Source organism: Heptranchias perlo, chromosome 9 (assembly GCF_035084215.1).
Source record: "Heptranchias perlo isolate sHepPer1 chromosome 9, sHepPer1.hap1, whole genome shotgun sequence".
NCBI classification, from domain to species: domain Eukaryota; kingdom Metazoa; phylum Chordata; class Chondrichthyes; order Hexanchiformes; family Hexanchidae; genus Heptranchias; species Heptranchias perlo.
Genome location: NC_090333.1, coordinates 83,186,240 through 83,206,489, shown reverse-complemented (window position 1 = coordinate 83,206,489; position 20,250 = coordinate 83,186,240).

Sequence of the window (20,250 nt, the reverse complement as noted above, 5' to 3'; positions counted from 1 at the left end):
ACAGAAACACAACGAGAGACACTGACAGAAACACAGAGAGACACTGACAGAAACACAGAGAGACACTGACAGAAACACAGAGAGACACTGACAGAAACACAGAGAGAGAGGGACATTGACAGAAACACAGAGAGACACTGACAGAAACACAGAGAGACACTGACAGAAACACAGAGAGACACTGACAGAAACACAGAGAGAGAGGGACATTGACAGAAACACAGAGAGAGAGACACTGGCAGAAACACAACGAGAGACACTGACAGAAACACACTGAGAGAGACACTGACAGAAACACTGAGAGAGACACTGACAGAAACACAACGAGAGACACTGACCGAAACAAACAAAATGAAACTGACAGAAACACAGAGAGAGATACTGACAGAAACATAGAGAGAGACACTGACAGAAACAAAGAGAGAGTGACACTGACAGAAACATAGAGAGAGAGACACTGACAGAAACACAACGAGAGACACTGGCAGAAACACAACGAGAGACACTGACAGAAACACAGAGAGAGACACTGACAGAAACACAGAGAGAGAGAAACTGACAGGAATACAGAGAGAGACACTGACCGAAACACACAAAATGAAACTGACAGAAACACAGAGAGAGAGAGACTGACAGAAACACAGAGAGAGACACTGACAGAAACACAGAGAGAGAGACACTGACAGAAACGCAGAATGACACTGACAGAAACAAAGAAAGAGCGACACTGACAGAAACACAGAGAGAGAGAGACTGACAGAAACACAGAGAGAGAGACACTGACAGAAACACAGAGAGAGAGACACTGACAGAAACGCAGAATGACACTGACAGAAACGCGGATGGGAGACACTGATGGAAACAGAGAGAGTGACACTGCCAGAAACATAGAGAGATACTGAGAGAAACACGGAGAGAGATCCTGACAGAAACACGGAGAGAGACACTGACAGGAATACAGAGAGACACTGACAGAAACACACTGAGAGAGACACTGACAGAAACACAGAGAGAGAGACACTGACCGAAACACGGAGAGAGACGCTGACCGAAACATAGAAAGAGACGCTGACAGAAACATAGAGAGAGTGACACTGACCGAAACACGGAGAGAGACACTGACAGAAACATAGAGAGAGACGCTGACAGAAACACAGAGAGAGACGCTGACAGAAACACACAGAATGAAACTGACAGAAACATGGAGAGAAAGACACTGCACTGAGATAAACACACAAAGAGACACTGACAGAAACAGAGAGAGAGACACTGACAGAAACACAGAGAGAGAGACACCGACAAAAACACAGAGAGAGACATTGACAGAAACATAGAGAGAGAGACACCGACAGAAACAGAGAGAGAGAGAGACACTGACAGAAACATAGAGAGAGAGAGACACTGACAGAAACACAGAGAGAGACACTGGCAGAAACACAACGAGAGACACTGACAGAAACACAGAGAGAGACACTGACAGAAACACAGAGAGAGAGAAACTGACAGGAATACAGAGAGAGACACTGGCAGAAACATGGAGAGAGAGAAACTGACAGAAACACAGAGAGAGAGAGACACTGACAGAAACACAACGAGAGACACTGACAGAAAAACAACGAGAGACACTGACAGAAACACAACGAGAGACACTGACAGAAACACAGAGAGACACTGACAGAAACACAGAGAGACACTGACAGAAACACAGAGAGACACTGACAGAAACACAGAGAGAGAGGGACATTGACAGAAACACAGAGAGACACTGACAGAAACACAGAGAGACACTGACAGAAACACAGAGAGACACTGACAGAAACAAAGAGAGAGAGGGACATTGACAGAAACACAGAGAGAGAGACACTGACAGGAATACAGAGAGACACTGACAGAAACACACTGAGAGAGACACTGACAGAAACACTGAGAGTGATACTGACAGAAACACAGAGAGAGATACTGACAGAAACATAGAGAGAGTGACACTGACAGGAATACAGAGAGACACTGACAGAAACACACTGAGAGAGACACTGACAGAAACACTGAGAGTGATACTGACAGAAACACAGAGAGAGACACTGACAGAAACACAACGAGAGACACTGACCGAAACACACAAAATGAAACTGACAGAAACACAGAGAGAGATACTGACAGAAACATAGAGAGAGACACTGACAGAAACATAGAGAGAGTGACACTGACAGAAACATAGAGAGAGAGACACTTACAGAAACACAACGAGAGACACTGGCAGAATCACAACGAGAGACACTGACAGAAACACAGAGAGAGACACTGACAGAAACACAGAGAGAGAGAAACTGACAGGAATACAGAGAGAGACACTGACCGAATCACACAAAATGAAACTGACAGAAACACAGAGAGAGAGAGACTGACAGAAACACAGAGTGAGACACTGACAGAAACAGAGAGAGAGAGACACTGACAGAAACGCAGAATGACACTGACAGAAACAAAGAAAGAGCGACACTGACAGAAACACAGAGAGAGAGAGACTGACAGAAACACAGAGAGAGAGACACTGACAGAAACACAGAGAGAGAGACACTGACAGAAACGCAGAATGACACTGACAGAAACGCGGATGGGAGACACTGATGGAAACAGAGAGAGTGACACTGCCAGAAACATAGAGAGATACTGACAGAAACACGGAGAGAGATACTGACAGAAACACGGAGAGAGATACTGACAGAAACACGGAGAGAGATACTGACAGAAACAAGGAGGGAGACAGTGACAGAAACACACAGAGTGACACTGACAGAAAAATAAACAGAGACACTGACAGAAACTCACAGAGAGACACTGACAGAAACACAGTGTGAGAGACACTGACAGAAACACAGAGAGGGACACTGACAGAAACACAGTGTGAGAGACACTGACAGAAACACAGAGAGGGACACTGACAGAAACACAGAGACGGACACTGACAGAAACACAGAGAGGGACACTGAGAGAAACACAGAGAGGGAGACACTGAGAGAAACACAGAGAGCGTGACACTGACAGAAACACAGAGAGAGAGAGAGACACACTGACAGAAACGCGGATGGGAGACACTGATGGAAACAGAGAGAGTGACACTGCCAGAAACATAGAGAGATACTGACAGAAACACGGAGAGAGATACTGACAGAAACACGGAGAGAGACAGTGACAGAAACACGGAGAGAGACAGTGACAGAAACACACAGAGTGACACTGACAGAAACACAGATAGGGAGACACTGAGAGAAACACAGAGAGAGACACTGACAGAAACACAGAGAGAGACACTGACAGAAACACAGAGAGAGACACTGACCGAAACACGGAGAGAGACACTGACAGAAACATAGAGAGAGATGCTGACAGAAACATGGAGAGAGACGCTGCCAGAAACATAGACAGAGTGACACTGAAAGAAACACAGAGAGAGACGCTGACAGAAACATAGACAGAGACACTGACAGAAACACAGAGACACTGACAGAAACACAGAGAGAGAGACACTGACAGAAACACTGAGAGTGATACTGACAGAAACACAGAGAGAGATACTGACAGAAACATAGAGAGAGTGACACTGACAGGAATACAGAGAGACACTGACAGAAACACACTGAGAGAGACACTGACAGAAACACTGAGAGTGATACTGACAGAAACACAGAGAGAGACACTGACAGAAACACAACGAGAGACACTGACCGAAACACACAAAATGAAACTGACAGAAACACAGAGAGAGATACTGACAGAAACATAGAGAGAGACACTGACAGAAACATAGAGAGAGTGACACTGACAGAAACATAGAGAGAGAGACACTTACAGAAACACAACGAGAGACACTGGCAGAAACACAACGAGAGACACTGACAGAAACACAGAGAGAGACACTGACAGAAACACAGAGAGAGAGAAACTGACAGGAATACAGAGAGAGACACTGACCGAATCACACAAAATGAAACTGACAGAAACACAGAGAGAGAGAGACTGACAGAAACACAGAGTGAGACACTGACAGAAACAGAGAGAGAGAGACACTGACAGAAACGCAGAATGACACTGACAGAAACAAAGAAAGAGCGACACTGACAGAAACACAGAGAGAGAGAGACTGACAGAAACACAGAGAGAGAGACACTGACAGAAACACAGAGAGAGAGACACTGACAGAAACGCAGAATGACACTGACAGAAACGCGGATGGGAGACACTGATGGAAACAGAGAGAGTGACACTGCCAGAAACATAGAGAGATACTGACAGAAACACGGAGAGAGATACTGACAGAAACACGGAGAGAGATACTGACAGAAACACGGAGAGAGATACTGACAGAAACAAGGAGGGAGACAGTGACAGAAACACACAGAGTGACACTGACAGAAAAATAAACAGAGACACTGACAGAAACTCACAGAGAGACACTGACAGAAACACAGTGTGAGAGACACTGACAGAAACACAGAGAGGGACACTGACAGAAACACAGTGTGAGAGACACTGACAGAAACACAGAGAGGGACACTGACAGAAACACAGAGACGGACACTGACAGAAACACAGAGAGGGACACTGAGAGAAACACAGAGAGCGTGACACTGACAGAAACACAGAGAGAGAGAGAGACACACTGACAGAAACGCGGATGGGAGACACTGATGGAAACAGAGAGAGTGACACTGCCAGAAACATAGAGAGATACTGACAGAAACACGGAGAGAGATACTGACAGAAACACGGAGAGAGACAGTGACAGAAACACGGAGAGAGACAGTGACAGAAACACACAGAGTGACACTGACAGAAACACAGATAGGGAGACACTGAGAGAAACACAGAGAGAGACACTGACAGAAACACAGAGAGAGACACTGACAGAAACACAGAGAGAGACACTGACCGAAACACGGAGAGAGACACTGACCGAAACACGGAGAGAGATGCTGACAGAAACATGGAGAGAGACGCTGCCAGAAACATAGACAGAGTGACACTGAAAGAAACACAGAGAGAGACGCTGACAGAAACATAGACAGAGACACTGACAGAAACACAGAGACACTGACAGAAACACAGAGAGAGAAACTGACAGGAATACAGAGAGGGAGAGAAACTGACAGAAACACAACGAGAGGCACTGACAGAAACACAGAGAGACACTGACAGAAACACAGAGAGACACTGACAGAAACACACAGAGTGACACTGACAGAAAAATAAACAGAGACACTGACAGAAACTCACAGAGAGACACTGACAGAAACACAGAGAGAGAGACACTGACAGACACATACAGAGAGACACTGACAGAAACACAGAGAGGGAGACACTGAGAGAAACACAGAGAGGGAGACATTGAGAGAAACACAGAGAGGGAGACACCGAGAGAAACACAGAGAGGGAGAGACTGACAGAAACAAAGAAAGAGCGACACTGACAGAAACACAGAGAGAGAGAGAGACTGACAGAAACACAGAGAGAGAGACTGACAGAAACACAGAGAGAGAGACACTGACAGAAACAAAGAAAGAGCGACACTGACAGAAACACAGAGAGAGAGAGACTGACAGAAACACAGAGAGAGAGACACTGACAGAAACACAGAGAGAGAGACACTGACAGAAACGCAGAATGGCACTGACAGAAACGCGGATGGGAGACACTGATGGAAAGAGAGAGAGTGACACTGCCAGAAACATAGAGAGATACTGACAGAAACACGGAGAGAGATACTGACAGAAACACGGAGAGAGATACTGACAGAAACACGGAGAGAGATACTGACAGAAACACGGAGGGAGACAGTGACAGAAACACACAGAGTGACACTGACAGAAAAATAAACAGAGATGCTGACAGAAACACAGAGAGAGACACTGACAGAAACACACAGAGAGACACTGACAGAAAAATAAACAGAGACACTGACAGAAACTCACAGAGAGACACTGACAGAAACACAGTGTGAGAGACACTGACAGAAACACAGAGAGGGACACTGACAGAAACACAGTGTGAGAGACACTGACAGAAACACGGAGAGAGAGACACTGACAGAAACACGGAGAGAGACACTGACAGAAACACGGAGAGAGACACTGACCGAAACACGGAGAGAGAGACACTGACAGAAACACGGAGAGAGACACTGACCGAAACACGGAGAGAGAGACACTGACAGAAACACGGAGAGAGACACTGACAGAAACACAGAGAGAGACACTGACCGAAACACGGAGAGAGACACTGACAGAAACACGGAGAGAGACACTGACAGAAGCACAGAGAGAGAGACACTGACAGAAACACGGAGAGAGACACTGACAGAAACACGGAGAGAGACACTGACAGAAACACGGAGAGAGACACTGACCGAAACACGGAGAGTGACACTGACAGAAACACGGAGAGAGACACTGACAGAAACACGGAGAGAGACACTGACAGAAACACGGAGAGAGACACTGACAGAAACACGGAGAGAGACACTGACAGAAACACGGAGAGACACTGACAGAAACACGGAGAGAGACACTGACCGAAACACAGAGAGAGACACTGACAGAAACACAGAGAGAGAGACACTGACAGAAACACGGAGAGAGACACTGACCGAAACACAGAGAGAGACACTGACAGAAACACGGAGAGAGACACTGAGAGAAACACAGAGAGGGAGAGACTGACAGAAACAAAGAAAGAGAGACACTGACAGAAACACAGAGAGAGAGACACTGACAGAAACACAGAGAGAGAGACACTGACAGAAACGCAGAATGACACTGACAGAAACGCGGATGGGAGACACTGATGGAAACAGAGAGAGTGACACTGCCAGAAACATAGAGAGATACTGACAGAAACACGGAGAGAGATACTGACAGAAACACGGAGAGAGATACTGACAGAAACACGGAGAGAGACAGTGACAGAAACACACAGAGTGACAGTGACAGAAACACACAGAGTGACACTGACAGAAACACACAGAGTGACACTGACAGAAACACACAGAGTGACACTGACAGAAACACACAGAGTGACACTGACAGAAACAAAGAAAGAGTGACACTGACAGAAACACAGAGAGAGAGAGACTGACAGAAACACAGAGAGAGAGAGACTTACAGAAACACACAGAGAGAGAGACTGACAGAAACACAGAGAGACAGACACTGACAGAAACGCGGATGGGAGACACTGACAGAAACACGGAGAGAGAGACACTGACAGAAACACAGTGAGAGAAACTGACAGAAACACAGAGAGAGACACTGACAGAAACACAGAGAGGGAGACACTGACAGAAACACAGAGAGAGAGACACTGACAGAAACACAGAGAGAGAGAGACTGACAGAAACACAGAGAGGGAGACACTGACAGAAACACAGAGAGAGAGAGACTGACAGAAACACAGAGAGAGAGACACTGACAGAAACAGAGAGAGAGAGAGACTGACAGAAACACAGAGAGAGAGACACTGACAGAAACGCAGAATGACACTGACAGAAACACAGAGAGACACTGACAGAAACAAAGAAAGAGCGACACTGACAGAAACACAGAGAGAGAGAGACTGACAGAAACACAGAGAGAGACACTGACAGAAACACAGAGAGAGAGACACTGACAGAAACACAGAGAGAGAGACACTGACAGAAACGCAGATGGGAGACACTGATGGAAACAGAGAGAGTGACACTGCCAGAAACTCACAGAGAGACACTGACAGAAACACAGAGAGAGAGAGACTGACAGAAACACGGAGAGAGATACTGACAGAAACACGGAGAGAGATACTGACAGAAACACGGAGAGAGATACTGACAGAAACACGGAGAGAGATACTGACAGAAACACGGAGAGAGATACTGACAGAAACACGGAGAGAGACAGTGACAGAAACACACAGAGTGACAGTGACAGAAACACACAGAGTGACAGTGACAGAAACACAGAGAGAGAGACACTGACAGAAACATCGAGAGAGACGCTGACAGAAACATAGAGAGAGACGCTGACAGAAACATAGAGAGAGACGCTGACAGAAACATAGAGAGAGACGCTGACAGAAACACAGAGAGAGACGCTGACAGAAACACAGAGAGAGACGCTGACAGAAACACACAGAATGAAACTGAAAGAAACACAGAGAGAGAGACACTGACAGACACATACAGAGAGGGAGACACTGAGAGAAACACAGAGAGGGAGAGACTGACAGAAACCAAGAAAGAGCGACACTGACAGAAACACAGAGAGAGAGAGAGACTGACAGAAACACAGAGAGAGAGACTGACAGAAACACAGAGAGAGAGAGACTGACAGAAACACAGAGAGAGAGACACTGACAGAAACACAGAGAGAGAGACACTGACAGAAACACAGAGAGAGAGAGACTGACAGAAACACAGAAAGAGACACTGACAGAAACACAGAGAGAGAGACACTGACAGAAACGCAGAATGACACTGACAGAAACAAAGAAAGAGCGACACTGACAGAAACACAGAGAGAGAGACACTGACAGAAACACAGAGAGAGAGACACTGACAGAAACGCAGAATGACACTGACAGAAACGCGGATGGGAGACACTGATGGAAACAGAGAGAATGACACTGCCAGAAACATAGAGAGATACTGACAGAAACACGGAGAGAGATACTGACAGAAACACGGAGAGAGATACTGACAGAGACGTGGAGAGAGAGACTGACAGAAACACAGAGAGAGAGATACTGACAGAAACACGGAGGGAGACAGTGACAGAAACACACAGAGTGACACTGACAGAAAAATAAACAGAGACACTGACAGAAACACAGAGAGAGAGAGACACTGACAGAAACACAGAGAGGGACACTGACAGAAACACAGAGACAGACACTGACAGAAACACGGAGACAGACACTGAGAGAAACACAGAGAGGGAGACACTGAGAGAAACACAGAGAGCGTGACACTGACAGAAACACAGAGAGAGAGAGAGACACACTGACAGAAACGCGGATGGGAGACACTGATGGAAACAGAGAGAGTGACACTGCCAGAAACATAGAGAGATACTGACAGAAACACGGAGAGAGATACTGACAGAAACACGGAGAGAGATACTGACAGAAACACGGAGAGAGACAGTGACAGAAACACACAGAGTGACAGTGACAGAAACACACAGAGTGACACTGACAGAAACACACAGAGAGACAGTGACAGAAACACACAGAGAGACAGTGACAGAAAAATAAACAGAGAAACTGTCAGAAACACAGAGAGTGACACTGAGAGGAACACAGAGAGAGAGAGACTGACAGAAACACAGAGAGAGAGAGACTTACAGAAACACAGAGAGAGTGAAACTGACAGAAACACGGAGAGAGAGGCACTGACAGAAACACGGAGAGAGAGGCACTGACAGAAACACGGAGAGAGAGGCACTGACAGAAACACGGAGAGAGACACTGACAGAAACACAGAGAGAGAGACTGACAGAAACACAGAGAGAGAGAGACTGACAGAAACACAGAGAGAGAGAGACTGACAGAAACACAGAGAGAGACACTGACAGAAACACAGAGAGAGACACTGACCGTAACACAGAGAGAGAAACTGACAGAAACACAGAGAGAGACACTGACAGAAACACGGAGAGAGAGACACTGACAGAAACACAGTGTGAGAGACACTGACAGAAACACAGAGACAGACACTGAGAGAAACACAGAGAGGGAGACACTGACAGAAACATAGAGAGAGACGCTGACAGAAACATAGAGAGAGACGCTGACAGAAACATCGAGAGAGACGCTGACAGAAACATAGAGAAAGACGCTGACAGAAACACAGAGAGAGACGCTAACAGAAACACAGAGAGAGACGCTGACAGAAACACACAGAATGAAACTGACAGAAACACAGAGAGAGAGACACTGAAAGAAACACAGAGAGAGAGACACTGACAGACACATACAGAGAGGGAGACACTGAGAGAAACACAGAGAGGGAGAGACTGACAGAAACAAAGAAAGAGCGACACTGACAGAAACACAGAGAGAGAGAGAGACTGACAGAAACACAGAGAGAGAGACTGACAGAAACACAGAGAGAGAGAGACTGACAGAAACACAGAGAGAGAGACACTGACAGAAACACAGAGAGAGAGAGACTGACAGAAACACAGAGAGAGACGCTGACAGAAACACAGAGAGAGAGACACTGACAGAAACGCAGAATGACACTGACAGAAACAAAGAAAGAGCGACACTGACAGAAACACAGAGAGAGAGAGACTGACAGAAACACAGAGAGAGAGACACTGACAGAAACACAGAGAGAGAGACACTGACAGACACATACAGAGAGGGAGACACTGAGAGAAACACAGAGAGGGAGAGACTGACAGAAACAAAGAAAGAGCGACACTGACAGAAACACAGAGAGAGAGAGAGACTGACAGAAACACAGAGAGAGAGACTGACAGAAACACAGAGAGAGAGAGACTGACAGAAACACAGAGAGAGAGACACTGACAGAAACACAGAGAGAGAGAGACTGACAGAAACACAGAGAGAGACGCTGACAGAAACACAGAGAGAGAGACACTGACAGAAACGCAGAATGACACTGACAGAAACAAAGAAAGAGCGACACTGACAGAAACACAGAGAGAGAGAGACTGACAGAAACACAGAGAGAGAGACACTGACAGAAACACAGAGAGAGAGACACTGACAGAAACGCAGAATGACACTGACAGAAACGCGGATGGGAGACACTGATGGAAACAGAGAGAGTGACACTGCCAGAAACATAGAGAGATACTGACAGAAACACGGAGAGAGATACTGACAGAAACACGGAGAGAGATACTGACAGAAACACGGAGAGAGAGACTGACAGAAACACAGAGAGAGACACTGACAGAAACACAGAGAGAGAGACACTGACAGAAACGCAGAATGACACTGACAGAAACAAAGAAAGAGCGACACTGACAGAAACACAGAGAGAGAGAGACTGACAGAAACACAGAGAGAGAGAGACTGACAGAAACACAGAGAGAGAGACACTGACAGAAACACAGAGAGAGAGACACTGACAGAAACGCAGAATGACACTGACAGAAACGCGGATGGGAGACACTGATGGAAACAGAGAGAGTGACACTGCCAGAAACATAGAGAGATACTGACAGAAACACGGAGAGAGATACTGACAGAAACACGGAGAGAGATACTGACAGAAACACACAGAGTGACAGTGACAGAAACACACAGAGTGACACTGACAGAAACACACAGAGAGACAGTGACAGAAACACAGAGAGAGAGAGACTGACAGAAACACGGAGAGAGATACTGACAGAAACACGGAGAGAGATACTGACAGAAACACGGAAGTGAGATACTGACAGAAACACGGAGAGAGACAGTGACAGAAACACAGAGAGAGAGAGACTGACAGAAACACAGAGAGTGACACTGAGAGGAACACAGAGAGAGAGAGACTGAGAGGAACACAGAGAGAGAGAGACTGACAGAAACACAGAGAGAGAGAGACTTACAGAAACACAGAGAGAGTGAAACTGACAGAAACACGGAGAGAGAGGCACTGACAGAAACACGGAGAGAGAGGCACTGACAGAAACACGGAGAGAGACACTGACAGAAACACAGAGAGAGACACTGACAGAAACACAGAGAGAGACACTGACAGAAACACAGAGAGAGAGAGACTGACAGAAACACAGAGAGAGACACTGACAGAAACACAGAGAGAGACACTGACCGAAACACAGAGAGAGACACTGACAGAAACACAGTGAGAGAAACTGACAGAAACACAGAGAGAGACACTGACAGAAACACGGAGAGAGAGACACTGACAGAAACACAGTGAGAGACACTGACAGAAACACAGTGTGAGAGACACTGACAGAAACACAGAGACAGACACTGAGAGAAACACAGAGAGGGAGACACTGACAGAAACACAGAGAGAGAGACACTGACAGAAACACAGAGAGAGAGAGACTGACAGAAACACAGAGAGAGAGACACTGACAGAAACACAGAGAGAGAGAGACTGACAGAAACACAGAGAGAGAGGCACTGACAGAAACACAGAGAGAGAGACACTGACAGAAACACAGAGAGAGAGACACTGACAGAAACGCAGAATGACACTGACAGAAACACAGAGAGACACTGACAGAAACGCAGAATGACACTGACAGAAACGCAGAGAGACACTGACAGAAACAAAGAAAGAGCGACACTGACAGAAACACAGAGAGAGAGAGACTGACAGAAACACAGAGAGAGACACTGACAGAAACACAGAGAGAGAGACACTGACAGAAACGCAGATGGGAGACACTGATGGAAACAGAGAGAGTGACACTGCCAGAAACTCACAGAGAGACACTGACAGAAACACAGAGAGAGAGAGACTGACAGAAACACGGAGAGAGATACTGACAGAAACATGGAGAGAGATACTGACATAAACACGGAGAGAGATACTGACAGAAACACGGAGAGAGACAGTGACAGAAACACACAGAGTGACAGTGACAGAAACACACAGAGTGACACTGACAGAAACACACAGAGAGACAGTGACAGAAACACACAGAATGACACTGACAGAAAAATAAACAGAGAAACTGACAGAAACACAGAGAGAGACACTGAGAGGAACACACACAGAGAGTGACACTGAGAGAAACACACAGAGGGACACTGACAGAAACAAAGAAAGAGTGACACTGACAGAAACACAGAGAGAGTGAATCTGACAGAAACACAGTGTCAGAGACACTGACAGAAACACAGAGAGAGAGACACTGACAGAAACGCAGAATGCCACTGACAGAAACTCATTGAGAGACACTGACAGAAACGCGGATGGGAGACACTGACAGAAACACAGAGAGAGAGACACTGACAGAAAAACAGTGAGAGAAACTGACAGAAACACAGAGAGAGACACTGACAGAAACACGGAGAGAGAGACACTGACAGAAACACGGAGAGAGAGGCACTGACAGAAACACGGAGAGAGAGGCACTGACAGAAACACGGAGAGAGACACTGACCGAAACACAGAGAGAGAGACACTGACAGAAAAACAGTGAGAGAAACTGACAGAAACACAGAGAGAGACACTGACAGAAACACAGAGAGAGAGACACTGACAGAAATACAGTGAGAGAAACTGACAGAAACACAGAGAGAGACACTGACAGAAACACAGAGACAGACACTGAGAGAAACACGGAGAGAGAGGCACTGACAGAAACACGGAGAGAGAGGCACTGACAGAAACACGGAGAGAGACACTGACCGAAACACAGAGAGAGACACTGACAGAAAAACAGTGAGAGAAACTGACAGAAACACAGAGAGAGACACTGACAGAAACACAGAGAGAGAGACACTGACAGAAATACAGTGAGAGAAACTGACAGAAACACAGAGAGAGACACTGACAGAAACACAGAGACAGACACTGAGAGAAACACACAGAGCGACACTGACAGAAACACAGAGAGAGACACTGACAGAAACACAGAGACAGACACTGAGAGAAACACACAGAGCGACACTGACAGAAACACAGAGAGGGAGAGACTGACAGAAACGCAGAATGACACTGAGAGAAACGCGGATGGGAGACACTGATGGAAACAGAGAGAGTGACACTGCCAGAAACATTGAGAGATACTGACAGAAACACGGAGAGAGATACTGACAGAAACACGGAGAGAGACACTGACAGAAACACGGAGAGAGACACTGACAGAAACACAGAGAGAGACACTGACAGAAACATAGAGAGATACTGACAGAAACACGGAGAGAGACACTGCCAGAAACATAGAGAGATACTGACAGAAACACGGAGAGAGACACTGACAGAAACACGGAGAGAGACACTGACAGAAACACGGAGAGAGACACTGACAGAAACACAGAGAGAGACACTGACAGAAACACAGAGAGAGATACTGACAGAAACACAGAGAGACATTGACAGAAACACAGAGAGAGAGACACTGACAGGAATACAGAGAGAGAGAGACTGACAGAAATACAGAGAGACACTGACAGAAATACAGAGAGACACTGACAGAAACACAGAGAGACACTGACAGAAACACAGAGAGACACTGACAGAAACACAGAGAGAGAGACACTGACAGAAATACAGAGACACTGACAGAAACACAGAGAGACACTGACAGAAACACAGAGAGAGACACTGACAGAAACACAGAGAGACATTGACAGAAACACAGAGAGAGAGACACTGACAGGAATACTGAGAGACACTGACAGAAACACACTGAGAGAGACACTGACAGAAACACTGAGAGTGATACTGACAGAAACACAGAGAGAGATACTGACAGAAACATAGAGTGAGAGAAACTGACAGAAACACAGAGAGAGAGAGAGACACTGACAGAAACACAGAGAGAGAGAGAGACACTGACAGAAACACAACGAGAGACACTGACCGAAACACAAAAAATGAAACTGACAGAAACACAGAGAGAGATACTGACAGAAACATAGAGAGAGAGACACTGACAGAAACACAACGAGAGACACTGACCGAAACACACAAAATGAAACTGACAGAAACATGGAGAGAAAGACACTAACTGAGAGAAACACACAGAGAGACACTGATAGAAACACAGAGAGAGAGACACTGACAGAAACACAGAGACAGACAGTGACAGAAACACACAGAGTGACACTGACAGAAAAATAAACAGAGACACTGACAGAAACTCACAGAGAGACACTGACAGAAACACAGAGAGAGAGAGACTAACAGAAACACACAGATAGACACTGACAGAAACACAGAGAGAGAGACAGACGAAACATAGAGAGAGATACACTGACAGAAACACACAGATGGACACTGACAGAAACACAGAGAGAGAGACACTGACAGAAACGCAGAATGCCACTGACAGAAACTCATTGAGAGACACTGACAGAAACGCGGATGGGAGACACTGACCGAAACACGGAGAGAGAGACAGTGACAGAAACGCGGATGGGAGACACTGATGGAAACAGAGAGAGTGACACTGCCAGAAACATAGAGAGATACTGACAGAAACACGGAGAGAGATACTGACAGAAACACGGAGAGAGACAGTGACAGAAACACGGAGAGAGACAGTGACAGAAACACACAGAGTGACACTGACAGAAACACACAGAGAGACACTGACAGAAACACAGAGAGAGACACTGACAGAAACACACAGAGAGACAGTGACAGAAACACACAGAGTGACACTGACAGAAAAATAAACAGAGAAACTGACAGAAACACAGAGCGGGAGACACTGAGAGAAACAGAGAGAGAGAGAGACTGACAGAAACAGAGAGAGAGAGAGACTTACAGAAACACAGAGAGAGAGAGACTTACAGAAACACAGAGAGACAGACACTGACAGAAACGCGGATGGGAGACACTGACCGAAACACGGAGAGAGAGACACTGACAGAAACACGGAGAGAGAGGCACTGACAGAAACACGGAGAGAGAGGCACTGACAGAAACACGGAGAGAGACACTGACCGAAACACAGAGAGAGAGACACTGACAGAAACACAGTGAGAGAAACTGACAGAAACACAGAGAGAGAGACACTGACAGGAATACAGAGAGAGAGAGACTGACAGAAATACAGAGAGACACTGACAGAAATACAGAGAGACACTGACTGAAACACAGAGAGACACTGACAGAAACACAGAGAGAGAGACACTGACAGAAATACAGAGAGACACTGACAGAAACACAGAGAGACACTGACAGAAACACAGAGAGAGACACTGACAGAAACACAGAGAGACATTGACAGAAACACAGAGAGAGAGACACTGACAGGAATACTGAGAGACACTGACAGAAACACACTGAGAGAGACACTGACAGAAACACTGAGAGTGATACTGACAGAAACACAGAGAGAGATACTGACAGAAACATAGAGTGAGAGAAACTGACAGAAACACAGAGAGAGAGAGAGACACTGACAGAAACACAGAGAGAGAGAGAGACACTGACAGAAACACAACGAGAGACACTGACCGAAACACAAAAAATGAAACTGACAGAAACACAGAGAGAGATACTGACAGAAACATAGAGAGAGAGACACTGACAGAAACACAACGAGAGACACTGACCGAAACACACAAAATGAAACTGACAGAAACATGGAGAGAAAGACACTAACTGAGAGAAACACACAGAGAGACACTGATAGAAACACAGAGAGAGAGACACTGACAGAAACACAGAGAGAGAGACACTGACAGACACATACAGAGAGACACTGACAGAAACACAGAGAGACAGACACTGACAGAAACACAGAGACAGACAGTGACAGAAACACACAGAGTGACACTGACAGAAAAATAAACAGAGACACTGACAGAAACTCACAGAGAGACACTGACAGAAACACAGAGAGAGAGAGACTAACAGAAACACACAGATTGACACTGACAGAAACACAGAGAGAGAGACAGACGAAACATAGAGAGAGATACACTGACAGAAACACACAGATGGACACTGACAGAAACACAGAGAGAGAGACACTGACAGAAACGCAGAATGCCACTGACAGAAACTCATTGAGAGACACTGACAGAAACGCGGATGGGAGACACTGACCGAAACACGGAGAGAGAGACAGTGACAGAAACACAACGAGAGACAGTGACAGAAACACAACGAGAGACACTGACAGAAACACAGAGAGACACTGACAGAAACACAGAGAGACACTGACAGAAACACAGAGAGACACTGACAGAAACACAGAGAGAGAGGGACATTGACAGAAACACAGAGAGACACTGACAGAAACACAGAGAGACACTGACAGAAACACAGAGAGACACTGACAGAAACACAGAGAGACACTGACAGAAACACAGAGAGACACTGACAGAAACACAGAGAGACACTGACAGAAACAAAGAGAGAGAGGGACATTGACAGAAACACAGAGAGAGAGACACTGACAGGAATACAGAGAGACACTGACAGAAACACACTGAGAGAGACACTGACAGAAACACTGAGAGTGATACTGACAGAAACACAGAGAGAGATACTGACAGAAACATAGAGAGAGTGACACTGACAGGAATACAGAGAGACACTGACAGAAACACACTGAGAGAGACACTGACAGAAACACGGAGAGAGACACTGACCGAAACACAGAGAGAGACACTGACCGAAACACAGAGAGAGAGACTGACAGAAACACAGAGAGAGATACTGACAGAAACACAGAGAGAGACTGACAGAAACACAGTGAGAGAAACTGACAGAAACACAGAGAGAGACACTGACAGAAACACAGAGAGAGACACTGACAGAAACACAGAGAGAGAGACACTGACAGAAACACAGAGAGAGAGACACTGACAGAAACACAGTGAGAGAAACTGACAGAAACACAGAGAGAGACACTGACAGAAACACGGAGAGAGAGACACTGACAGAAACACATTAATAGAAACTGACAGAAACACAGAGAGAGACACTGACAGAAACACAGAGAGAGAGAGACTGACAGAAACACAGAGAGAGAGAGACTGACAGAAACACAGAGAGAGACACTGACGAAACATAGAGAGAGAGAGACTGACAGAAACACAGAGAGAGAGAGACTTACAGAAACACAGAGAGAGAGAGATTTACAGAAACACAGAGAGAGAGACACTGACAGAAACGCGGATGGGAGACACTGACCGAAACACGGAGAGAGAGACACTGACAGAAACACGGAGAGAGAGGCACTGACAGAAACACGGAGAGAGACACTGACCGAAACACAGAGAGAGAGACACTGACAGAAACACAGTGAGAGAAACTGACAGAAACACAGAGAGAGAGACACTGACAGGAATACAGAGAGAGAGAGACTGACAGAAATACAGAGAGACACTGACAGAAATACAGAGAGACACTGACAGAAACACAGAGAGACACTGACAGAAACACAGAGAGAGAGACACTGACAGAAATACAGAGAGACACTGACAGAAACACAGAGAGACACTGACAGAAACACAGAGAGAGACACTGACAGAAACACAGAGAGACATTGACAGAAACACAGAGAGAGAGACACTGACAGGAATACTGAGAGACACTGACAGAAACACACTGAGAGAGACACTGACAGAAACACTGAGAGTGATACTGACAGAAACACAGAGAGAGATACTGACAGAAACATAGAGTGAGAGAAACTGACAGAAACACAGAGAGAGAGAGAGACACTGACAGAAACACAGAGAGAGAGAGAGACACTGACAGAAACACAACGAGAGACACTGACCGAAACACAAAAAATGAAACTGACAGAAACACAGAGAGAGATACTGACAGAAACATAGAGAGAGAGACACTGACAGAAACACAACGAGAGACACTGACCGAAACACACAAAATGAAACTGACAGAAACATGGAGAGAAAGACACTAACTGAGAGAAACACACAGAGAGACACTGATAGAAACACAGAGAGAGAGACACTGACAGAAACACAGAGAGAGAGACACTGACAGACACATACAGAGAGACACTGACAGAAACACAGAGAGACAGACACTGACAGAAACACAGAGACAGACAGTGACAGAAACACACAGAGTGACACTGACAGAAAAATAAACAGAGACACTGACAGAAACTCACAGAGAGACACTGACAGAAACACAGAGAGAGAGAGACTAACAGAAACACACAGATTGACACTGACAGAAACACAGAGAGAGAGACAGACGAAACATAGAGAGAGATACACTGACAGAAACACAGAGAGAGAGACACTGACAGAAACGCAGAATGCCACTGACAGAAACTCATTGAGAGACACTGACAGAAACGCGGATGGGAGACACTGACCGAAACACGGAGAGAGAGACAGTGACAGAAACACAACGAGAGACACTGACAGAAACACAGAGAGACACTGACAGAAACACAGAGAGACACTGACAGAAACACAGAGAGACACTGACAGAAACACAGAGAGAGAGGGACATTGACAGAAACACAGAGAGACACTGACAGAAACACAGAGAGACACTGACAGAAACACAGAGAGACACTGACAGAAACACAGAGAGACACTGACAGAAACAAAGAGAGAGAGGGACATTGACAGAAACACAGAGAGAGAGACACTGACAGGAATACAGAGAGACACTGACAGAAACACACTGAGAGAGACACTGACAGAAACACTGAGAGTGATACTGACAGAAACACAGAGAGAGATACTGACAGAAACATAGAGAGAGTGACACTGACAGGAATACAGAGAGACACTGACAGAAACACACTGAGAGAGACACTGACAGAAACACGGAGAGAGACACTGACCGAAACACAGAGAGAGACACTGACCGAAACACAGAGAGAGAGACTGACAGAAACACAGAGAGAGATACTGACAGAAACACAGAGAGAGACTGACAGAAACACAGTGAGAGAAACTGACAGAAACACAGAGAGAGACACTGACAGAAACACAGAGAGAGACACTGACAGAAACACAGAGAGAGAGACACTGACAGAAACACAGAGAGAGAGACACTGACAGAAACACAGTGAGAGAAACTGACAGAAACACAGAGAGAGACACTGACAGAAACACATTAATAGAAACTGACAGAAACACAGAGAGAGACACTGACAGAAACACAGAGAGAGACACTGACAGAAACACAGAGAGAGAGAGACTGACAGAAACACAGAGAGAGACACTGACGAAACATAGAGAGAGAGAGACTGACAGAAACACAGAGAGAGAGAGACTTACAGAAACACAGAGAGAGAGAGATTTACAGAAACACAGAGAGAGAGACACTGACAGAAACACACAGATAGACACTGACAGAAACACAGAGAGAGAGACACTGACAGAAACGCAGAATGCCACTGACAGAAACTCATTGAGAGACACTGACAGAAACGCGGATGGGAGACACTGACCGAAACACGGAGAGAGAGAGACTGACAGAAACACGGAGAGAGAGAGACTGACAGAAACACAGTGAGAGAAACTGACAGAAACACAGAGAGAGAGGCACTGACAGAAACACAGAGAGAGACACTGACCGAAACACAGAGAGAGAAACTG